The sequence below is a fragment of the Castor canadensis genome, chromosome 6 (genome assembly GCF_047511655.1).
Source record: "Castor canadensis chromosome 6, mCasCan1.hap1v2, whole genome shotgun sequence".
Lineage (NCBI taxonomy): Eukaryota > Metazoa > Chordata > Mammalia > Rodentia > Castoridae > Castor > Castor canadensis.
In genome coordinates this window covers 4,876,904-4,901,634 of record NC_133391.1, presented here as the reverse complement: position 1 = coordinate 4,901,634, position 24,731 = coordinate 4,876,904, and the positions used below count along the sequence as shown (strand labels likewise).

At 51.6% G+C, this 24,731-nt stretch overlaps 1 long non-coding RNA gene across 1 annotated transcript in view; it reads left to right on the top strand.

Annotated features, from left to right (window-relative positions):
• LOC109685053 (uncharacterized) overlaps window positions 1–24,362 on the top strand; it is a 36,398-nt gene extending 12,036 nt beyond the window's left edge. The window contains exons 2-4 of the long non-coding RNA XR_012448769.1: window positions 13,520–13,600; window positions 20,750–20,924; window positions 23,648–24,362. This is a non-coding gene — a long non-coding RNA (uncharacterized lncRNA). The remainder of the gene's footprint in view (window positions 1–13,519; window positions 13,601–20,749; window positions 20,925–23,647) is intronic.
• The last annotated feature ends 369 nt before the right edge of the window (window positions 24,363–24,731 follow it).

Sequence of the window (24,731 nt, the reverse complement as noted above, 5' to 3'; positions counted from 1 at the left end):
GGTCTCAGGCCCCGCGGGGCCGGCCAGCATGCGGGGACTTTGGGGACACAGAGCTTCCTAACTCCTTTCCAAGCCCCTGTTTGTGGTCAGCTCTGATGGTCAGAAAGTTTTCCCTACAGAAAGCAGGAAGAATCTTCCTTGTGAGCCGCAAAGGCGGAGCACTCAGAGCCTGTCACCCTCCCCCCACCACCTGTGGCTGCCCCAAAAAACAATGTCGTCCTGCCTCCTGAACAAGCTGCCCTGTCCAGCCGCCTCCTCGAGTGCCCGTTTCCCCTGTTCAAATTTGTGATCCTCCTGCCTCCACGTCCTAAGTGCTGGGATTACAGGCATACCCCACCACACCCAGCCCCCTAAGTGGGTTTCATTTTGACAGATGAGATGGAAGGTGGCAAGACACACCATGATTTAACTTAGGGAGGAACTGGTCCATCTGGGAGGAAGCTAGACTCCTCCATCTCCAAGACACCCTCATCGTCAGACTGTTCTTACAGTCTCCTGGGCCTCCCACCGGAGGGGCACCGCTGTGCAGGACCAAGCCTCCCTGGCCCCACTCCATCCCACAGGCTGGCTCAGCCAGCCTGGCTCCTGGTGCTCACCTTGTGGTAGACTTTCCACCATCCCCAGAGATGCAGCTGCAGGAACTCACACACATTTCACTGAATGACTTTCAGACCTATTCTGTAAAACAAATCTGAAAAAGCAGGTGTCCGGGCCTGGCCTCCCTGGGGAAGGAGCTTGAGGAAGGAGTGGCAGGGGACGGAAGCCCACAGATCTATTTTGTCCAGACACAAAAGTGCTTTCTCAAGACCCAGCATTGCCTGTGGGGTCCGGGACGGGGAGACTCAGGCTGAGACCAGAGCCCTATGGCAGGTTAAACCAGACGTGGTAGTCACGTCTATAATCCCAGCTACTTGGGAGGCAGACTTAGGAGAATCACAGTCTGAGACTGGCCCAGACAAGGCTCTCAGAAAAACAAGCTGAAAGTAAAAGGGCTGGAGACATGGCTCAAATGACAAGAGTACCTGCCCTAGCAAGCGTGAGGCCCTGAGTTCAAACCCCAGTACTGCCAATAAAAGGCGAGGGGGGGAGAGAGTCATAAAGTGACGGGACCCATCCTTCAACTACCCCAGTGTTTTCCCTGCTTCGGGATAACCGGAAGTCACCCGTTAGTCTCTGGGTCGGCCCTCGCCCTGTCCCCTGCAGCCTCATGGTTGAACTGTCATTTCCGAGCCTCTCCTTTGCACAGCTGGCTGACACCCTTCAGCCCGGATTCTGGGTGTCCCCACCTCCAGTATGGAGGCCTGCTGGTGGGTCACTAACTCATACTAAGACTGTGACCACAAAGCCAGAGTGACCCCCCAGGCCAGCTGTGATGGACCCAGCATTTGCATTTTAATAACTAAGTAAGCTCGCTTATTCATTTGGCAGTACTGGGGCTTCGGTTCAAGCCCTCGAACTTGCTAGGCAGGTGCTCTGCCTCTTGAGCCGTGGCCCTAGCCCTTTTCTGACTTTAGTTGTTTTTCAGAAAGGGTCTCACACTTTTGCCCAGGCCACAGCCCGGACCGTGATCCTCCTATCGCTGTTTCCCATGTAGCTGGGATTACAGCCACGTGTCACCACCCCCAGCTTGTTGGTTGAGATGGAGGTCTTGCTAAGGTTTTCCTTGGGCTGGCCTCAAACTGAGATCCTCCCTATCTCATCCTCCTGAGCAGCTGTGGTTACAAGTGTGAGCCACCGCACCTGGCTCAACCCAGCAAATGTTAAATGACTATGTTAGGGAAATGACTGAAAAATCTGATTGCAAGGGCAGATTTGGAATGAGCGTTCCTGGGTTCTAATCCCGATGCTGCGTCAACCTGGCCCAGTTTCTTCACATCTCCAGCTTCAGTTTTTTACATCTGTACAATGGTCTGCTGGTCCTACCATAGCCCTCTCATTGATCAAGGAAAGGGATCGGGTAAAGGGAAAGGAAAGTGACTTGAACATAACAAATGGAAGAGTTTATATGAGTTGGTCCTCATTTTAGGGATTGACTTGTGTCCCTCCCAGAAGCCATGCTGGTCTTAACTCCCAGTGACTTTATTTGGAAGGAGATCTGAGCAGATGGAAGTAGTTCAGATGAGGTCATGCGGGAGGAGGTGGGCCCTTGGTGCAGTAAGATTGGTGTCCTCATAGAAAGAGGGAAGGTGGACAGGCACCAGTAGCTCATGCCTGTAATCCCAGCTACTCAGGAGGCAGAGATCAGGAGGATGGAGGTTTGAAGCCAGCACTGGGCAAATAGTTCGTGAGACCCTATCTCAAAGAACCCATCACAAGAAAGGGCTGGTGGAGTGGCTCAGGTGGTAGAGCGCCTGCCTAGCAAGTGTGAGGCCCTGAGTTCAAACCCCAGTGCTGCCAAAAACGAAAAAGAAAAAAAAAAGAGGGAAGGTGATGGTACAAGGCCACAGTGTGGTGGAGGTATGGATTGGGGTGACAGTATTTAAGCCAGGAAACACTTGGGACCAGCAGGGCTGGAGGGGAGGGGCAAGAAAGAAACCTCCCATCCACGAGGTACATGAGCCCATCTGCCCTTTGACCTTGGACGGTGGTCCCAGAACTGCAAGAACATAAATTCTTCTTTTTTCTTTTTCGTGGTACTCGGGATTGAGCCCAGGACCTCGCCCGTGCTAGGAAAGTGAGCCAGGTCCCCAGCCCTTTTGTCTTATTTCTCCCTAATCTTGCCCAGGCTGGCCTCAAACTCAAGGTCCTCCCTTCTCCGCTTCTCAAGTAGCTGGGATTACAGGCATGAACCACCACACCTGGCCAGATTCCTATGGTTTGAAGGTATCTGGTGTATGGGATTTACAGGAGCTTGCGGCTCCAGACAGGGTTTCCTGGGACCGGCAAAGACATTACTACCCCACCCTCCACTGTCCCTCGTGTGACCACTGGAGGCGCTGGCCATGGCGTGGGCGTCTGTGCACACGTGTGTGGCTTCTGAGACCCTTCCCTGCCAGTGTCTGTCTGTGTGTCACCTTCCTTCCAGCATCTTCTTGAACTTGACTCGTGAGGAAGCCTCGTCACAATCTTGGCCAGACACTAGTCCCTGTGTCACTGGTGTGAGAGAAGCCCGGATAGCCCAGCAGTCACCTTGGGGAAGGTTTAAAGCAAAGAATCCATGGGTCACGAAAGGCTGTAAAGATTAAGACCCCATCTGGTGTTGATGTGTGAGGTGCCACGAAAGCAGCTGGCCCACCCTGGACACCTTGGCCATCAGGGCCCCTGCATCTTCTGTCCCAGCTTTCTCTTGCCAGCATAGCCCTTGCATCCTGTGTTGTGCCTCGCACCTCTCAGAGCATCAGTTTCTCACTTGTGAAATGGGAGTTGCTGGTCCCTCTATGAGGTGGTTGCTACAGCTGCACACGCCTGTAATCCCAGCTACTCGGAGGCAGAGGTATGAGGATCACAGGATGAAATGAAAGCATGGGTGGAAAAGGACTTCCAGACTTCAAGTGATGGATCAGTATGGCGGGTGCCCTGGTGGCGAGGGGCGTGCTTTTGTCACCGTCTTACAAAGCAGCCTTTTGTTTTTTGTGGGGACAGTAATGGAATGTGAACTTCAGGCCTCACACTTGCTAGGCGGGCGCTCTACCCTCTTGAGCCCTGCTCCCAGACCTTTTCACTTTAGTTTATTTTTCAGATAGGATCTTGTGCCTTGTCCTGGGGCCACCCTCAGACAACAGTCCTCCTACCTCTGCCTCCCGAGCAGCTGGGATTACAGGCATGCGCCATCACACTGGGCCCTCCGGTGTATTATTGTGAAGAAGGCCAAAGCAAACTGTGGCTGTGTTACAGTTCTGCAAATGCATAGCCCCAGGTTGCTGGAGACTCAACCTGTTTTCCTCGCTGAGTGTCCCTCGAGCCTGGTGCCATGCCTGGCACACAGTAGGTATTTCATGCCCATTTGCAGAGAGCCCATGTGTGTTGGAGGCACGTGCACACTGGCAGCTCCTACACCAGGCCTGTGTCACGTGTAAAGATCTGTCCCAGCCACAATGGGGCCGACACAGAGCCTGGCCCTCCTGACTGCCGAGCCAGCCCTCCTCCTCGTCACCCCGATGCCATGGTGTGTGCGGTCTGCTGAGGCCACTATAGATGGACACCTTGCACCAGCGGCCTGACTGCCCCTTGAAACCCACAGGGCTTTTTTTCCCCCTTGGCTCGGCCAGGAAACGGGACAGACTCTGGGTGGCCCGGGGCCCAGGAGTCGGGATCAGGGTACGGAGTCAAACCCTGACTCACTGCCGGCTCAAGGACGGGACTTGCTGTTGGCCGAGCTGGGATTTACATGGCCCCACCCACACATACTGTCCGGTCAGTTCACAATCCTCCTAGCTACGCCTCCCAGGTAGCTGGGATTACAGATGTGCACCACCATGCCCAGTTTATTTGTTGATGTGGGGGGGATCACACTAACTTTTTGCCCAGGTTGCCCTTGAACTGTGATGTTCCCAAGCTCCACCTCTTGAATAGCTGGGATTATAGGCGTGAGGCACTATGCCCAGCTCACACCTCCTACAGTACTAAGAAAGAGTCTTCCATTGACTGACACCCACTCTGGGCTGAGCTGGGTTCTATGCACATTTCCACTAATGACCCCACATCCTCTGACATTGGCCTTGATCTCCCAGAGGGGAAACTGAGGCATTGAGCACTTGCTCAATGCCCCCCATCTTGGGACCAGGGATGGGGAGCAGGTAGGAAAGACCCACCGGAAGACCCTACCTTGGGATGTCTGATTTTGTATTCATAGACGTCCATTGATGACTGAAAGAAGCAGCTCTGAGGCTGTCTTCTTGTCCACAAAGTCTTGGAGAGGCATGTTGAGATTGAGTACTTGCTACCTGGTAAGACAGGGACGACATAGATTCATCATCAAACCGAAGCCAGCAGCATGCAGGTGCACTCACACAGTTATCCACAGTTGTCATCCGCCTGATTTACAGATGCCCAAGGTCAGCAGGGGTCAAGACTGACAGGTCTTAGGACAAGGGCTACAGCTTGGGAGTGAATGTTGGTGAGGGATGAGGGCATCCAGGAGGAGGTGTTCCAAGAAATGAAGAAACCTGTGTCCTTTCGTTCCTGGTAGAGCTGAGAGTAGAGACAGGGACTGGCCCAGGCGCAGGGACGCTTTCTCTCCCTGATCTGTCATCTGTGACCGTGGATAAGTCCTTCCCCAACTGGGACTTCAGGAGGAGGGGTTTGAGGTACTGGGGTTTGAACTCAGGGCCTCACACTTGCAAAGCAGGCACTCTACCACTTGAGCCACTCCTCCAGTCCATTTTGCTGTGGTTATTTTGGAGACGGGGTCTTGGGAACTATTTGCCCAGGCGGGCGTCCAATCTCCATCTTCCCAGTCTCAGCCTCCCAAGTAGCTGGGATTACAGGTGTGAGCCACAGTGCCCAGATCTTTGAGCCTTTTTGTTGTTGTTGTTGTTGTCAATAGCCTTGGCAATATAAGGTGGTCTTTTTCTTTTTTTGGTGATACTGGGATTTGAACTCATGGCCTTATGCTTTCTGCAAAGGCTCTCTACCATGTGAGCGATGCCTTTAGCCCTTGAAAGATGGGCTTAATTTGGAATATGACCGCTAACTTCACAGACTCAGGACATCCAGCAGGGAGACAGCCCACAACTAGCTGACTGCTTGAACTCACTGAGACAGATACAGTGGCTGGTGGATGGCGGTCACCAGCTTTTTCAGAGGCTTCTGGGAAGGGAGGAAAAAGAAAAAGAAAGATAGTGACATTCAGCAGTGACTGCAAGAGAACCATGCTCAGAAGTTTAAACTAGTTTTCATTTTGGTTTGGTTTGGTTTTTTTGGAGACAAGGTCTCACTATGTAGCCCAAGCTGACCAAGAATTTATGGTCCTTCTGCCTCACTCAGCCTTCCAAGTGCCGGGATTACAGGTGTGTGTCACCACATCCAGCTGAGGGTTGAATTAATTAAAATTAAGTTAAAATTCAGTGCTTGCGTCAGGCACCCATGGCTCATGTCTATGACCTAGTTACTCAGGAGGCAGAGATCAGGAGGATTGCAGTTCAAAGCCAGCTCCCAGGAAATAGTTCACGAGACCCTATCTTGAAAAACCCTGTTAGAAAAAAGGGCTGGTGGAGTGGCTCGGGGGTAGAGCGCCTGCCTAGCAAGTATGAGACCATGAAATCAAACCCCAGTACCACTGCAAAAAAAAAAAATCAGTGCTTCATTCACACCAGCCATTTTTCAAGTACTCCTGAACCACAAGCAGTTAGTAAGAAGGTAGAATTTCCATCACTGCAGAAAGTTATGTTTTTGGTGGTAGTTGGGTTTGAACTTGGCTTTGTACTTGCTGGGTAGGTACTCTACTACTTGAGCCGCTCCACCAGCCCTTCTTTGTGATGAGTGTTTTTTTGTGGCACCGGGTGGGGTTTGAACCCAGGGCCTCACTCTTGCTAGGCAGGTGCTCTACCACTTGAGCCACCGCCCAGCTGTGATGGGTTTTTTTTCTAGATAGGGTCTTGAGAATTATTCGCCCCGGCTGGCTTCGAACTGAGAACCTCCTGATCTCTGCCTCCTGAGTAGCTGGGATTACAGGCGTGAGCCTCCGGTGCCTGGCTAGAGAGCTCTGTTTTTTATTTCCCATTTTGGCCACTAAAGGACATTATCACAACAAGAAGTCATTCCTACCTGGAGCCTCCTCTTCTTTGATCAGAAGGACCAGGGTTCATAGGATGACTTTCTGGAACAAACCTGCCACCGGGTCTTTGTTCTTCTCCAGCCGGCCCGTGATGTAACCCACCTAGACGGGAACAGCAGGTTAAGTTGGGGGCTCAGCCCCCCCACCCCGCCTTCTCCACCTGCTCCTCTGCTCCGGGCTCCTAGGACCCACCCATCTCTTGGGACTTCAATTCTGGGCCTGGCGCACTTCTGAGCTGGCCTTGACCTCCAGGTGGAGTGGAGGCCTTGCCCCCCTCTCTCGGGCATTCGCGGCTGGTCCGCCTAGGACCCCCTGTGTCTTCAGCATTGCCCCCAAAGCAGGGCGTCTTGGCCCGTCTCCCCCTGGCCGTGGCTCCCCCCGCGCAGCCTGTTCTGCTCTGACCCTCAGCTCTTTTTCTGCACACACAGGTGGGCTTGCTGTCACCCGCAGCAGTCCTGAGCTGCAGAGAGACATCTCTACAAAAGCTTCCAGTCTTTCCCTCTGAGGGGCACGTGCCTCTCGCACAACCCCGTGAGCTCCTTGCCTGGAGGAAGGGGGAGCCCCGTGCATCCGAGATCGGAGACCGCACAGAGCCAGGCATTGGCCACCCGGTCATTTGTGGCCTGTTTTGCCACGTGCTCTCAGCTGGGTAGCAATGAAGGGCACAGCCTTCCAGAGTCTTCCACTGAGCACAGAGAACCGAGCAAAGTAGCTGATAAGTCAAAGCCTTTGGGCTTTTCATGTCCTACCAGCATGTAGACATTTGTCATCTCGGTGCCTTATTTTAGGGCCTCCTTGGACGCGCGCGGGTCTCGTCTGACTTAGGAGGCGCCATTGCCATAAGCGCAGAGATTTTCTGACCCCAGTGCCGGCCTCCCAGCTGCTCAAAAGATGGACCCGATCACTCTGGGAGCAACTGGCATTGCTTATGGCCACCACCCAAAATCTCAGCCCTGGTGGCCGCTGCGGCCCAGCTCCCCTGACAGCACCGTGCTGCGTCAGGTCACCTGCTCCTCCACGGCTCAGCCCACGGAGGCGCCACCGGCTCCGTGTCTACCAGAAATCTTGGCAAACCCAGCCATGTTAAATCCCCAGGAAATCAGACGCGCTCTTCTGAACTGGCTGGGTGGACACCAGCTTCCCTGTTAGTTACAGGAACAGAACCTCCTTCGGGGTGGTGTGGCCCAGTGGTAAGAGCACCTGCCTAGCGAGGCTGAGGTCCTGAGTTCAAATCACAGTGCTGCCAAAAACTAAATGTACATACTCCTCTCTCCCAAGGAGTGTGTTTGTCATGAGTGAAAATGCCACTCTGGAGATGTCACTTTATTGGCTCGAGCTATCAGAGAGATATATTATTCACTTAAGAGTCATTTATGGATGTTTTTCCTTCTTTTTTCTGGCCATTAAATAGACACTGGGATGGCCCTGCCCATCTGATGGCCCAAACACTGGCTGTTTCTTAAAAGGACATCGCTGGCTGGATTGCTTTGGGGTTCTCCCATGGACGAGGAGGAGGAGGTATGAGGGGACACCAGCCAGCCGAGCACCCGGATGTTATCAGGGTTGCCCTGCTTGGAGGTGTGGGACAGGCCAAGGTGGACCTAGAACAGAGGGGATGGCGTCAGCTAGCGGGGGGACCACAGCCGAGGCTGGTACTTACAGTGCCCGCACAGTGGATGAGCTCCAGGCGGGCCCCTTGCCCCCCTTGGACTTAAGGAAATTGCTGGACTTGCCCAGTGGTTGTCATATGGCACGGCCTTGAACATGGCGTCTGTGGCTTGGGAAAGACACACCTCTTCCTCCAAGATGGAGAAGATGCCCATGGGTTAGGAAGAAAGAGGAGAGAGCGGTGTGAGAAGAAGCCACAGGACCCCAGAGAGGCCTCGCTGGCCTGGCGCCTGGGGATGGCAGTAGAGACAGCAGACCCCCATGGGGCCAGGGCGCAGAAGCCTGGGCGGTGACACCGGGAACAGCTTGTCTTCAAAGGGCACAGTGTTTTTAGGGATGAAAGGCTGGAATCCACGATTTAACAGAAGGGAGGACTGAGGGACTGAAGGCCACATGGCTCCCTGAGTGCTAATCCTGTCAGAACACATATCTACTTGTCCCAGCTCCTCTCTGCTTTTATTTCTCTTTTATCCATTCCTCCTGACTACCAGGGGCCTCATGCCTCATGTTCAAAGTGGAAGCTCATAAATGCTGTTAGTGACCTTACTTCCCTCCTATCCTTGGAGGGTTTGGATTTTTTTTGTGGGGACTGGGATTTGAACTCAGGGCCTTGCACTTGCCAGGCAGGAGCTCTACCCCTTGAATTATGCCCCCAGTCTTTTTTGCTTTTAGTTTATTTGTTGGACAGGGTTTCCTGTTTTTGCCTGGGGCTGGCCTCTGTCTGAGATTCTCCTACCTCTGCCTCTCGAGTAGCTGGGATTACAGGTTTGTACAACCACCCATGGCCCTTAGGATCTGGATTTTTAAAGATGACATCTAGAAGAAGCAATGCCTAACCCCAAAGTTCAAAAATGACAAAATTTCAGGCTCTGTGACAGATGGACAGACAGAGAGTTTTTGGAGCCTCTGCTTTCCAGGATGCCCAAGACAGGCCACAGTGAAGACTCTCAGCTGCTTTGATGCCTGACTGTGACTAGTCGAGGATAAGCCTCGGAAACAAGGGATAGTCTTTCTTTCTTTAATATTTTAACTTTTCACATTGAAATGATTTAGGACTTGCAAAAAAATCATAACAAAGCCTTGACCCAACATCTCAAAATATAAATATTGTATATCCCCAACAATAATGAAACCAGGAGGTTAGCATGGATTAAAACACTGTGTTCAAATTATGTTATCTATCCTGTTAATGTCCTTTTTCTAGCTTTTTTTTCTTGTAGTACTGGAACTTGAACTCAGGGCCTACACCTTAAGCCCCTCCCCCAGCCCTTTTCTGTGATGGGTTTTCTTCGAGATAGGGTCTCAAAAACTGTTTGCCCAGAGCTGGCTTCGAACCATGCACGATCCTCCAGATCTCTGCCTCCTGAATAGCTAGGACTACAGGCCACCAGCTCCTGGCTATTTTTATTTTTGTTTATTTAGGGGTTTATTTGGGTTTTTGTTTTTGTTTTTTTCTTTTTTAGTATTGGGGTTTGAACTCAGGGCCTCACACTTGCTAGCCAAGTGCTCTACCACTTGAGCCACAACCCTGGCCTTTTATTTAGTTTTTGAGTTAGGGTCTTTCTATGTAGCCTAGGCTGGTCTTGAACTCACAATCCTCCTCCCTCAGCCTCCCAAGTGCTGGGATTACACCACACCTGTCTTGAAATTCTTAATATTTTTTTGAATAAAGTCCCCTCCTTTTCATTTTGCACAGGGCCTCAAATACATTCTAGCCATTCCCCTCTGGATGAACCCTTTCCAAGGGGCCAGATTTCCACTCTTATCGTGAACTCCAGCCAGCTCGCCTGTAGTTCCAAAGTGGATTTGAATGAACTTGCCCTGTGCAGGGAGGAGAGAGGAAGGACATGAGCGACGTTGCTCATAGTCTGAGAGCAAGATGCAGCCTAGATTTGGGGAGCATCGCAAAAGCACCCAAGGGGACTGGGAGGTTGACAACAGATCAAGTACGGAGCTGGGGACAAGTAGACAGGAGATGGCAGGTTGAAGCTAGATCGTGGGTCTGTGGCTTGAGAGGAGAGGCTCGGATCCTTTAGAATTCTGCTCAAAGGCCAGGCCTCGTGGGAATATGACCAGCCAGCCAGGTAGCTGGGAACATCTCTTATCAGGTGACATCCCTTTCCTCTCCCTGACTGGTGGCAGGGCCACAAATGAACTCTTCCAGAAAGGGAAATCTCTGTCCATCTTGATGCCTCCTGGGCCTGTTTGCCCTCCCTCTTGTCTCACCTGCCCCTCGGCCCTGACCCCTGGGCCCCCAGCCAGTTCCCTGGGCTCAGCCAGTGAGGGAGGAGCAGGGCCGCAGGAGAGAAAGGTGCAGGCTGCCTGACGCCAAGAAGTCTGCAGGTGCTAAGTTCATTCCGTGACTGCAGTTCCCACCGGGCAGACCCACAGGCTTTAGACTCCACAAGGGATTCTTCTTCTTTGTCCTTCTGTGGCTTCCTGCTGCTGCAAGTCTCTGATTCCCAGGGTGATTTCACAGCCCCTCCAACACCCAAACTAAGTCTGTGTATCAGAGCCTCTTGATTTTTTTTTTTTTTTTTTTTTTGGTGGGACTGGGCTTTGAGCTCAGGGCTTCACACTTGCAAAGCAGGTGCTCTACAGCTTGAACCACACCTCCAGTTCATTTTGCTCTGGTTATTTCAGAGATGGGGGGGTCTCGTGAACTATTTACCCAGATTGGTCTCAAACCTCAGTCCTCCTCGTCTCAGCCTCCCAAGTAGCTGGATTACAGGCATGAGGCCCCATCACCTGGTCCTTTGTTTTGTTTTGTTTTTTTTCAGTATTGGGGATTGAATCCAGGGCCTCCCACTTGCTTGCCAGTGCTCTACCACTTGAGCCACACCTCCAGCCCTGATTGAAATATGGAAGCCCCGGGTTCTGCTTGATGATTGCATCCTTAGATACCTGTGCAAAAGAGATGTCTCTCCTTCCTCATTCCCTCACCTTTGTCTAAATCACTCCCAGTTCCCACACCTGGCATGGGGTCATGACACCAGTGCTGCCCTCCCCGCACCCCAGGCGACTTTTTGATCACAGTTGTCCACACTTAGGAAGCAGGAGTTATTCCCAGTGGTCTTGGTGTTTCCGCAGGCCTCCCGCACAGGCTTTTCCTGGATGATTTGATCCTCCAGCGACCCTTGACTCAGAAGGAAACCCAAGGAGGGGTGGTCAGCTCCTGCCTGGGACGAAATCCAAGGGACTTGGGGTTGCAAATGACTAATCCGGGATGGGAATGGCCTTGGAGAGGCTGGGAAACCAGGGACCAGACGGGCCATGTGTCACACCCTGGGGGAAGTCTGTTCCTCTGTGGCCCTGTGACATCAGGGGGGTGCCTGGGGACACTGGAAGGAATGATTCTTAGCTATCCACTCCTTACTTTGCTTTTGGTCGTGAGACCCCTGTGCAATCTTTGTCAGCTTTCAAGTTTCTGCTTCTCTGTCAGTGATGCTCCTTGTCCCCAAGACAGAAACAGCTTAACAACGGACCCTCTCAGAGCCTGGTCTGGTCCACTTCCTCCCTGTGTGATGCCACCCAAGTCACTCTGCCTAAGCCTCAGCCTTACCATCCGGAAAATGGCACCAACTTCCAGAGCAGCTGAGAACCAGATGGGCTCTGCTGTGTGGACCCAGAAGCCTACAGAAAGAGCTGGACACCATGTCCTCCCAAGGTGGGGCAGAAGCCCTACCTTCTTATTCATGAACTGTGTGCCAGTATTGCCAAAGTACTGGATGACCTCCTTTGTGTTCTCGGTCTTGCCAGCACCAGATCCTCTACTGCAGGTAGAAGATGACAGGATGCCGGGCACCATGGCTCATGCCTATAATCCCAGCTACTCAGGAGGCAGAGATCAGGAGGATCGCAGTTCAAAGCCAGCCTGAGTAGATAGTTCTTGAGACCCTATCTTGAAAAAACCCTTCATGAGAAAGGATGGGTGGAGAAACTCAAGGTGTAGGCCCTGAGTTCAAACCTCAATACCACCACCAAAAAACCAAACCAAACCAAACCAAAAAAAACGAAGAACAGAAAATGACAGTAGGTGAGGGAGGCAGGAAGAGGAGGTCTGGTTACAGGAATAGGAAACCATTTTTGTCCCTCAGCCTGGACAGCCAGGCAGGTGGGGACATGAGGACTCCCCTCTATAGTTTAGCAGGTGCGGCCTTCCTGGCTCTGGTGAGCCCACTGGCTGCCTACAGAATTCTACTCATAGTCTCCTAATTAATTCTAAAAAGGCTTAATTATGTGTGTAAGGCACAGACCTAATTATATGTGTAGACTGAGAGGCAGAAGAGACACTTAGGTAATTAGCACCGATGTAGGAGGAGGGGAACAGAACCAGGAAGGTGTCATTAGCAGGCGTTTACAAATGAGGCGGTCACCCTTCCCACACAGCCCTCCCTGAACCCAGCCCAGGCAAACAGTCCGTGAGACCCCATCTCCAAACTAACCAGAGCTTCATGGTAAAGGGCCTGCTATGCAAGTGTGAAGTCTGGAGTTCAAACCCCAATGCCACCAAAAAAGAAAAGAAAAAAATCTCCTAACAGAGCCACCTTACTGTAAGGCAAAGATCGTACAGGAGATGGTTAAGCGTTAAATTCCCGGCACTCCCTGCGTTTGTGAGGCTGGAGGGAGCTAGGGTGTGAGGTAGAGACGGGTGGCACTTAGCAAAGCACTTCACTCGGGTGGGAAGGGAGAGGGACTTTAGGGACAGGGTTGGGACTGAGTAACACATCTGGAACCATCACTGTTCTCCCACCAGACACCAGACCTCACTGCCACCCATCCACGAGCATGTCGCCGTGGCATTGTTGAGATGGAGAAGAGGCGGGCGACATCTCAGTGTGGTCCTTGCCCTTGTACTTGTTGGCCACATGGGCTCCATGGATGGGCAGCCACCTGGAGGGGCTGAGTGTCACACAAAGCAAGCCCGAGTAGGTCTGGTGGGGAGAAGATGAAGATGGTGGGGCAGCTCTTGCTCCTCGGGCCCCTCCTCCCTCACCTAGTTCCCGGGGACAACACAGATGTCTCTGAGATGTAGCGATGGTCTTTCTGGGAGCAAAAGATTTCTGTCTGGATCTCCACTCCACAAATATTTATTTAGTGGAGTAAATAAATTCTTTTGCTTTATAATTCAAACAGGTATCACAGTCACTTGTGTGGACATGTCCACAGGAAAAAGTCCCCCTACCTGCTTGATGCCTGGCCTCCCTCCTCCCACAGGTGAGCACTGTTTTCTTATATGCGAGCAAATCCAGAGAAATCCTTCTGGTTTTAAAATAATGTTGGTTTTTTTTTTTTGACAGTACTGGGGTTTGAACTCAGGGCCTCATGATAGCCAGGCAGGGGCTCGACCACTTGAGCCACTCCACCAACTCTGTAAATGCTATTTTCATTTTTCAGCAGGGTCTTCACTATGTAGCCCAGGCTGGCCTGGAACTCACAATCTTCCTGCCTCAGCTTCCTGAGTACTGGGATTACAGGTGTGTTCCACCACACTTGGACTTTATAGCACTATTTTATATCTCACTTTTGCCAGTTAATAACACAGAAAGCCTTTCCATCATGGCTCACTGAGCGATTTCTGGGTGTTTAAACAGCTGTGGAGTGCTCACTGTGTGGGCCCAGTCCTCTACTTATGGGCAGCTGGGTTTGATCTACTCTTAAGAGACCCCAACTTCTCTTTTTACTCAAGATTGCCATTTTGTAAGAGTTATTCCATTAAAAAAAACCAGGAAGGCGATTGTGGTGATGCACACCTGTAATCCCAGCATTTGGGAGGCTGAAACAGGAGCATAGGGAGTTCGAGACCAGCCTGAGCTATATAGTGAGACCCTGTCTCAAAACACCAATAAACCAAACAGACAAAACAAACAAGGTCAGAATAATCAGTGAGGTTGAAAAAAATGATGTGAGGAGAGGCAGAGTAAGCAGCGACAGAGAAGGCTGGATCAGTGGGTCTCCAGCTTCCTCCTCGCTTTGTCGGATGGTCATGTTGACTCTGCTGTCCCCCTGTGTGACCCCCAACCCAAATAGAAAGCCTTGCCATCGGTCCAAGTGGGATAAATACCGTCAGCTTCTTCCCATTTTGTTTTTTTTTGGCAGTACTGGGATTTGAACTCAGGACCTACACCATGAGCCACTCCACCAGTCCTTTTTTGTGAAGGGTGTTTTTGAGATAGGGTCTCTTGAACTATTTCCCCAAGCTGGCTTTGAGCCATGATCCTCCTGATCTCCACCTCCTGAGTAGCTGGGATTACAGGCGTGAGCCACCCTGCCCAGCCATTATGTTGAATTTTTAAAAGGGACCATTAATTAGGAAGAGATCAAAAGAAAAAGAAGCAAAGAGAGCTCCTGATGACAGTGTGATACATGATGTCCTCCTGGGACTTCGGCCACTGTCACTGTTTCCCTCCAGCTGGAGGTGGGGGCAGGTACTCTGAAAGGCCATCACACCCGTGTTTTGCACAGGAGGGATGTGAGGGGGAAGTAACTGGGTGCAGGGAAAGTTCTGGTTGTTCAACTGTTGGTTCAAAGCGAGTGCTTTAGTTTAAGCAGTGACCCCTGTGCTGGTCCCCAGGCCACACTGTGCAGAGCTCGCTGTCCCCCAGCCCAAGACACGGTGTGGCTTTCTACAAGGAGCGAGGATCTGTGGCCCCGAAGGAAGTCTCAGCATGAACTTGGCTGCCAAGTGCACAATCAGCCATGGGTGGATGTGGTTCTTCCTGAACTCGAGTTCCAAGGACACCCCGCTGCCCTCCAGGCCCAGCCAACATCTGCAAAAGCTTCCCAGAGAGCTGGAGGTCGGAGGCCACAGCCAAAACAGCATCAGTAGGGCAGGAGGAAGAGGCAAGGGCAGCCATCTTGGCTGGAACTGTTGCAGGAAATGGTGAGGGAAACAAAGTCACCGAGACCATTTTCCCAGGAAGCAGGAATTTGATTACACTAGCAGACTCAGGGGAGATCAGTTCTCAGAGTTATATCCCCCCGGGGGGGTTGCGTAACCGGGGGGTCTTTGCAGTATATGGTTCACAGGGGGTCAGAAAGACTTGTCAGTGACAGAGAAACAGGTCGTAACAGAGCTTCCCCGACCCCCGGCCCCCTACAGAATGTGGTCACAGTCACAGGAAACCTTGCAGAGCTAGCTGGGGGTCTGTGACACTTTTGAGCTTGCAGAAAGCTGCTTGTAGACTCAGAGTAGGGGATTCAAGGTAAATTCTAGACACACAGTAAATCCCAGAAAAACAGCCATGTTGGCTCCAACAGAACCACAGATGGGAGCAGAAGTCCTCAGTAGCCTCTGACCTTGAACTCAGGCCCCACCTGTGCATTCCCACTGGATGCACAGCTTTGCTTTCTTAGGGAAGCCATCTGGAGAGACAAACACCGAAAGTTCCCCGTACAGCCCATCTGGGAGGTTAGCCACCAGCACCTGCGGGGCGTCCCCTCCCTCCCTCAGGATTGCCAGGGCACGCAAGCAACCGCTCTGCTCCGCCCCTCGATCCAACAGCCCGTGCTCCTTCCTGTGTCCCTCAGGCTGCGCTCAAGTCACATTCCCTTGATGTTTGTTGACTGTGTGGATGCATGCATGTTTGCATGGATTGATGGGTGGGTGGGTGGATGGACTGATGAGTGGGTGGATGGAGGGGTGGGTGGGTGGATGGGTGGATGGATGGACGGGTGGATGGGTGGATGGATGGATGGGTGAATGGAGGGGTGGGTGGATGGGTGGATGGGTGGGTGGATGGGTGGATGGATGGGTGGATGGATGGGTGGATGGAGGGGTGGATGGGTGGGTGGGTGGATGGATGGGTGGATGGATGGATGGTGGATGGGTGGATGGATGGAGGGGTGGATGGAGGGGTGGATGGAGGGGTGGATGGATGGGTGGATGGAGGGGTGGATGGGTGGGTGGGTGGATGGATGGGTGGGTGGATGGATGGGTGGATGGGTGGATGGATGGGTGGATGGAGGGATGGGTGGATGGGTGGCTGGATGGGTGGATGGGTGGATGGAGGGGTGGATGGATGGATGGATGGGTGGATGGATGGGTGGATGGGTGGATGGAGGGGTGGATGGAGGGGTGGATAGGTAGGTGGATGGATGGTGGATGGATGGTGGATGGGTGGATGGATGGAGGGGTGGATGGAGGGGTGGATGGAGGGGTGGATGGGTGGATGGATGGGTGGATGGGTGGGTGGGTGGATGGATGGGTGGATGGGTGGATGGATGGGTGGATGGAGGGATGGATGGGTGGGTGGGTGGATGGAGGGGTGGATGGATGGATGGGTGGATGGATGGGTGGATGGATGGGTGGATGGAGGGGTGGATGGGTGGATGGATGGATGGGTGGCTGGATGGATGGGTGGATGGAGGGGTGGATGGAGGGGTGGATGGGTGGGTGGGTGGATGGATGGGTGGATGGATGGATGGGTGGATGGATGGGTGGATGGAGGGGTGGATGGGTGGATGGGTGGATGGAGGGGTGGATGGATGGATGGGTGGATGGATGGGTGGATGGATGGGTGGGTGGAGGGGTGGATGGAGGGGTGGATGGGTGGATGGATGGTGGATGGATGGGTGGATGGAGGGGTGGATGGAGGAGTGGATGGGTGGATGGGTGGATGGATGGATGGGTGGATGGAGGAGTGGATGGGTGGATGGGTGGATGGATGGGGTGGCTGGATGGATGGGGGAGTGGATGGGTGGATGGATGGATGGATGGTGGATGACTGAAGAATGGATGACTAAATGGATGGATGGATGACTGGATGGACAGAGAGGGACTTCTAATAAGACCTCAGAAGTCACTAGGGGAAAATGGCATTTTGCCTGGAGGGCTAGAGTGGGGGTGTAAGTAAAAAAGTTTTTGGGTGACAGGCTCATAAAAGAATATTTCACCTGCCATGGGGCTGGCGCCACCCCTGAGAAGCTGAAGGCTCAGGGCAGAAGTTCTAACATGTGGGAAACATGGCCGCTGTGCTCTTGCCTGAGTCCTAATGTGCAGAGGGATCTTCGGAGGGCTGAGTAGCTTCCTCCGCTAAGAGGGGCCAAGGACACCCCCACCTTTCCTGTCACCCTCGTCCACCAGCCACTCACATAGATCTTTGTGTGGGGGTAGTATTGTCACAGATCATCCAGGACACGGGCCTTATTCAGGAAGGTCGCGTCCGCCATGTCTCTGGTAGAATTTGTGGGGGGTGGGCTTCATCTGCCGGACGACACCCTTCTTCACAGTGAGTGACTGCAGGGGTGGGGCTAAGACACGGCATGTGCACTAGGAAATGGTGACCTCGCAGCCACAGCAACATCTGGCATAGGCCCACACCCCCTCTGGTGTCCTGGAGGAGCTGGAGGGAGGCACCAGTTGGCCTGGCTCCTGTCCAGACACATCAGGGTGACTCCCGAGGCCATCTCAGCCTTCACGATGTCCCCTCTGCAGCCGCATGGCTGGTTGCTGGTTATGTGGACCTAAGAGTGGTGATGTCAAAACAGCAGTGAACTTCCTCCCCACCTTGTTTTTTTTTTTTTTGAGGTACTGGGATTTGAACTCAGGACCTTGCACTTGACAGACAGTCCCTCTCCCACTTGAGCCAGGCATGCAGCCCCTTTTTATTTTAGTTATTTTTCAAGTAGGGTCTCATGTGTTTGCTCAGGGCCAGCCTGAATCTGATCCTCCCACCTAAACCTCCTGCATAGCTTGGATGACAGGCCTGCACCACCACACCCGGCTCATTGGTTGAGATGGGGTCAAGCTAACATTTTGCTTGCACTGGGCTTGAACTGCAATCCTCCTGATCTCCATCTCCCAAGTAGCTGGGATTACAGGAATGCACCTCCACACCTGACTCATTTAAAAGAAACAAAAGACATTTTTTTATTCCCACCAAACCACCTTGAAGAATAAGACCGAAAGCAAGGAAGCAGGGATGAAAACAAAAAGAACAAAAACCACTCAGCAGCGGGTATGACTTGTGCTGCGCAAGGCAGGCAGATCCTCCCCGACTCTGCACGCCACCGTCCTCTCCCAAACGAAACCTAGCACTAGCTCTAAACCCCAGTGCCTGGGAGCGGAGCTTAAGACTCGTGAGCCAGAAAACAAATATTTTCTTCAGCTGCCTGCAGCCCTAGAAGTCAGGCTTGACTGCATCCTGGGATTTCTGAAGCTTTTCGTGATTTATGACTATAACAGACAGATAATTTGAAATGTCCACAGTCCGGGAAAATCCATCCAGCAGTGGTCACCACACCTCCAGTAAGTCAAGCTGTTTGTTTTTTTTTTTCTTGATGGTACTGGGTTTGAACTCAGGGCCTCACACTTGCTAGGCAGGCGCTCTACCACTTGAGCCACTCCTCCAGCCCTTTTTTGTGATGGGTTTTTTTGAGATAGGGTCTCACTAACTATTTGCCCCGGTTGGCTTCGAGTCTTGATCATCCTGAGTAGCTGGGATTACAGGCATGAACCACTGGCACCCAGCTCATTTTTAAGGTTTTTTTTTTGAGAGAAGGTCTAGTTATATAAACATGCTGGCCTTGAATTTGCAATCTCCTGCCTCAGCCTCCCAAGTGCTGTAATTACAGAAGTGTGTCACCATCCTGGGTCATTTTAGTGGGTTTTTTTTTGAGATGGTTTCTCTATGTAGCCCAGTTGGCCTCAAATTTACAATCCTGCTGCCTCAGCCTCTGAGGAATCTCTATGTGGGGAACCACACAGGCATGCGGGGAGCCGGGATTATAAGTGTGTATACCACTCTGGTACAATATCGCAGAGTTGTGCAGCATTCAAGAGAGCTGATTTGCACTTAGCTCCGTCACCTCGGGGCTTTCTTCCCGCCCCCTCTCCCTTTTGGAAGCTACAAGCACTCAACTTAAATTTCCCTTAATCATTTGTCATCCGTGACAGCTCAATTGCATTGGCATTTTGCTGTCTGGTTTCTGTGGGTCCACGTAACACAGACGAAAGTCACCAGGGAGATGAGACCAAATTCCTCATCAAAAGGAAACTCAAAGTGTCAACAAAGTCAGGTTAGGAAACACTCGACTTGTCATTAAGACAGACATCTGCCCACGTGTAAGGGCTGGGTTGCCCCTTCCTCCTCCTCCTTTCCTTCCTCCCTTCCTCCCGTCCTTCCTTCCTGGGTAGCTGGGATTACAGGCGTGTGCCACCACACATGGCTGCTGGGTTGTTCTTCAATTTCTGTAAGGGGAGAAGTAGGGGAAAGAAATTCTCCCTTGTTTGTACCAGTCAGGCTGCTTGCATATTTTTTTAAAAAACTGGGATTCTGCTAGGAATCACGAGCTATGGTACCATTACTCATGTTCCCTGGGTAGAGACCCTAGCAGCCAGGCACTGCCTTCGGGGGACCCAGAGGTCTCTGACACCAGACTCCATCTCTTTCAGTAACCACTTTAGGACCCTGTGTCAAACACTCCTTGCTCCCTCCCTTCCCCGACAACAGCTCTTCTTGGACGTCTTTGCTAATAACGATCTGTTTTCTGAAATCATGAACCACAGAACAGAAAAAAATGTAACTTGCAGGCTGGGTGCTGATGGCTCACGCCAGCTACTCAGGAGGCAGAGATCAGGAGGATCGAGGTTCGAAGCCAGCCCTGGGCAAATAGTTCATGAGGCCCCATCTCAAAAAAAACCCATTGTATAACAGGGCTGGTGGAGTGGCTCAAGGTGTAGGCCCTGAGTTCAAACTCTAGTATTGAAAAAAAAAAAAAGTAAATAAAATAAAATGAAAACCAAGGGACTGGAACACCACGGCTTAAGTGGCAGAGCACTCACCCAGCAAGTGCAAGGCTCTGGGTTCAAACTCCAGTACTACAGGGAACAAAACAAAACAAAAGCAGAGCAGACGCCAGTGGCTCAAGCCTGTAATCCCAGCTACCTGGGAGGCTGAGATCAGGAGGATCGTAGTTTGAGGCCAGACCAGGCAAATAGTTCTAGAGATCCCATCTCCAAAATAACCAGAGCAAAATGAACTGGAGGGGTGGCTCAAGTGGTAGAGTGCCTGCTTTGCAAGTGCAGAGCCCTGAGTTCAAATCCCAGTCTTACAAAAAAAAACCAGTCAAAAGTGCAGTGAGTGGAACCATTCTGCACTCAAGGACCCAGGGGCACGCTCTCGTAGAAGGTAAGTTGACTTAGGGCCCTGGAGTCGCGGCTGGGTGTTGTTACAAAATACAAACAAAGGCCCCTGTGTTCATTTGTTCAGTTTGACTCTTCTAACGACTGTGTAGGTGGGCGAGGCAAGTGAGTCATAGTTTCCTTTCAGCAGTGAGAAAAGAGAGGTTCAGAGAGGTGCAGCAGTTTTCCCAAAGACACACAGTGAGTCGTCTTCTGAACCATGGCTCCACTGTTCTTTGTAGCTCGGCTGCGAGGGAGCCTTACGGATGGCCACACGTTAGATTGCCTCTCTAGCGGGCTCTCGTCCCTCAACAGGATCGTGGGCAGCAGGCCGGGGAGAGCTCGCCCTGGTCTGATGGACATAAAGCTGTTTTTCCTTCCACACTCCCCCGAGAGACAGAGCGCTTCTGTGACCAGGTATGTGGGGCCCCTTTTTTCCCCCAAGCAGACACCAGCCAGGTGGCCCCCGGTTCTGACACTACCCGGGGCAGGGGGGGATGTGGTCAGCCAGACCCTACTGGCTAATGGCTCAGTCCCTAAGACAGCCCCGCCCGTTCAGAGGTCACCAGGAGGAGGTCCCACGCGACCCACTTCTGACACACTCGGCAACACATCGGAAGTCGCACTACTTAGTCTTGCCGAGCTGTTACAAAGGATCGGTATTATATATTTTTGTTGGTTTGATTTGGGCTTTTTTTTTTTTTTTGGAGGTACTGAGATTTGAACTCAGGGCTTTGCCCTTCCTAGGCAGGTGCTCTACCACTTGAGCCTCTCCTCCAGCCCTTTTTAGTTTATTCTCTCAGGTAGGATTTCGCACTTTTGCCTATAGGACTGTGATCCTCCTACCTAGCCTCCTGAGTAGCTGGGATTACAGGTGAGCACTGCCACACCCAGCTTCTACAAAGGACATTTTAAAGGGCCAAATAGGATAAAGAGTCACTGACCATCCCTGTCACTCGGAAAATTATAGGGAGTTAGGAGTTCTGTGCTACCAGAGGGTAGAGACCAGAGATACAAATATTATGTCACACCTGGTCTCTTTACTGAAACACAGGTCAAGACTTCCTGGGTTTATACCCCAGCTCTGCCCCTTGATGGCTCCTTGGTCTGGCTGTGCCTCAGTTTTCTGTCTGTAAAGTGGGTATGACAGTAGGGTTAACCAATAGCTTGTCAGAAGGATGAAGCGAGTTCATGTTTGTGACGTGCCGAGAACCATTTGACAATATTTATTGAATGAGTGAAAGTCAAGAATGATGATTCCAAGCTCAGAGGCCCATTTGAGGGGTGGGAATTGTTCTCACTGTCACATCCAGAAGCCCCCGGACTTGGAGCATGCACAGGGTGGGTCAGCAGCTTGGTCTGGGTGTCTCCCTTTCTTTCCCTGGGTTTTTTTTTTTATTGTTTTTTTGCTTTTTGGTTTTTTTTTTTTTTCAAGAAAGGAGTTTTCTCTGCCTCTGAGTTTGTACTTCCTTTGAGTTTACTTTGTTGTCTCTCTTGGCCTCTGGCTAGAAAACCTTGAGCTGAGACAGCCATGAAGAGCGAAGGGGGTGAGGCTGAGATCCATCCTGAGTCCACACTTCTCACCCCTGTCCAGGGCTAGGACCTGGGTTAGTACTGAGTTCTCAGTCAAGGTTATGTCCAAGTAGTCTGAGCATGACAACTCATGCCTGTAGTCACGGCTACATGGGAGGCAGAGATAGGAGAGTTGTGGTTTCAGGCCAGCCTGGGTGAAAATTTAGGGAGACTCCCCATCTCTCGACAGAGAAGCTGGGAGTGGTGGCACACACCTGTCATCCCAGCTACGTGGGAAGCATAAATAGGACTGTGGTCAAGACTGGCCTGGGCAAAAATTCAAGACCTTATTTGAAAAATAACTAAAGCCAAAAGGGCTGGGAGTGTGGCTCAAGTGGCAGAGCGCCTGCCTGGCAAATATTTGTAAATATCTTCTCCTGGTCTAAGGCTTGTCTTGAATGTGCTTTTTAAGCTATATTATGCAGTCCTCATTTTAAGGTTCTCTTCAAATGATTTCTTATTATTCCTATTACTATAAAATTCTTCCTTGCCTCCCAGTCTCCTCCTCTGGAGCTCTGTCCGTCTGGCTGTTTGTGATATGATGGGAAAACATTTCTAGAAGTCACTTAACTGGATTTGAGTGGCATCTCAGCCACAGAGCAGGCCAGTGAACTCGCTCAACCCTCTGGATTAGGCCAGGTGTGGTGGTTCACACCTGTAATCCCAGCATTTGGGAAGCTGAGGCAGGAGGATTAAAAATCTGAGGCCAGCCTCGGCTACATAGTGAGTTCCAGGTCATCCTGGGCTACATAGCAAGACTTTGTCTCAAAACTAAACCAAAAAACCAAAAAACCAAAACCTTGAGTTGTTGCCGGAGCCAGGTAGCTGTGAGCTGGTTTTCCAGAGAACGAAGGGGGAGGGTGAAAAGTTGGAAGCAACCTCGGTGACCGTCCACGGGGCAGTCAGTCACAGAATAGTCTCCGAGCGATGGAAGCGACTTTTACACTGAAGATGGACGCCCACGTTCACTGGCGTGGGGCAGACGCCCCACGTGCTGTTTGTTTGTTTTTTGGTTTTTTGTTTTCTTTTTTACAAAGCTTCTAGAATGGCTCAACCCCATTTTTGCACAACGGGAGCTTCTGTGACCCCCTTCCAAGATAAGGTCACACAAGGTCAAGGAGAGTATATCCCACAGATGTTCAGCCAGGGGACACCACAGAGGAGCTCCGGGAAGGGGGGGATTTCAGGTGTTTTTTGTTTGTTTTTTAATTTGGTGGGACTGGGGTTTGAACTCAGGGCTGCACGCTTGCAAAGCAGGTGCTCTATCTACCCTTTGAGCCACACCTCCAGTCCATTTTGCTCTGGTTATTTTGGAGCTGAGGTCTCAGGAACTATTAGCCCAGGCTGGCCTCGAACCTCAATTCTCCTGATCTCAGCCTCCCAAGTAGCTGGGATTTCAGGTGTGAGCCAAGGTGCCTGGCAGCAAATTTTTAAAAATGGTTTCACTGTGACTTTTTCATAGGCGCACTAGTCTCCTCCCTTCACCCTTCCTTTTCTCCCCCTCTCACCTCCCACTGGCTCCCACCAAAATTAGTCCCCGTTTTATGTAAATGGTTGTTTTTTCCTAGCTCTAGGTTTGCCTGTGAGAGAAAACATGGTATTTGTCCTCGTGAACCTGGCTCACTGCAGCACGTTGGCCTCCGGTTCCATCCAGTTTCCTGCCATGACACATTCCATCCTTCCCCAGGCTGAAGCCTGAGGTTTTCACAGTGAGGACTTCCTTTAAGATCTGAAATAATTTTTAATGAAAAGAGAGAAAAAAAATGCCAGTCAATACCAAAAGGGTCTCTTTGGTTTTCGGCTGGAGGTGGTGGTGGGAAGGTCCCTCTTGGCGAGGCCCTAAAGTGACATTTGCAGCTGTGATTTGCCACAGCAGAGGAGAGACAGGTGTTAGGGGTTTCCCAGGAAGGCTGGGGCCAAAACCTTGGCCACTTCACCCTGGGCACCTTGAAGACCAAAGTGGACACAGAGTCTGGGTCCAGAAATAGCCACTGGCCCCAGAGAGCCTTGGAGATCTACAGGGTCATGTTGGGTAGGGGACAACTGAGTGGCAGCTGTGGGACCATCCTCGCTGGCTCTAATAGGGAAGAAGGGACCTGCGACAGGCACCTCTGAGGATAAGGTTCTTGAATGGTGGCCTGGGACCCAGACAAGGACTTCTTGCCAACTCAGGTTGAAGATCCTGTTTGCAAACCATCTGGATATTTCGTGATGAACGTGACTCCTGTGAGGCCCCAGACAGATGGTGGTCAAGGCTGCCAGAGACCAGTTTCTCCCGGTACACTGCTGTTTTGTTGCTGTCTTTTTTCCCCATAAAGCATTTCAATTTATATCTCAGCCTGATCTTACTTGGGACTAAAGTGCCACTTTTCTTTTATTATCTTGAAAATGTTTTTTAAAAAAATCTGTGATTTCAGGGCATGGTGGCTCATAGCTGTAATCCCAGCTACCAGGGAGGCAGAGATCAGGAAGTTCGAGGTTCCAGACTAGCCAGGGCAAAAAGTTATTAGGACCCCGTCTCAACAAATAAGGCGGGCATGGTGGCACGTATCTGTCATTGTAGGTAGGTGGGAGTTGTAGGCTCTTGGTTCCAGGCTGGCCTGGGCAAAATTGCGAGACCCTATCTGAAAAATAACCTTGTGCAGAAAGGGC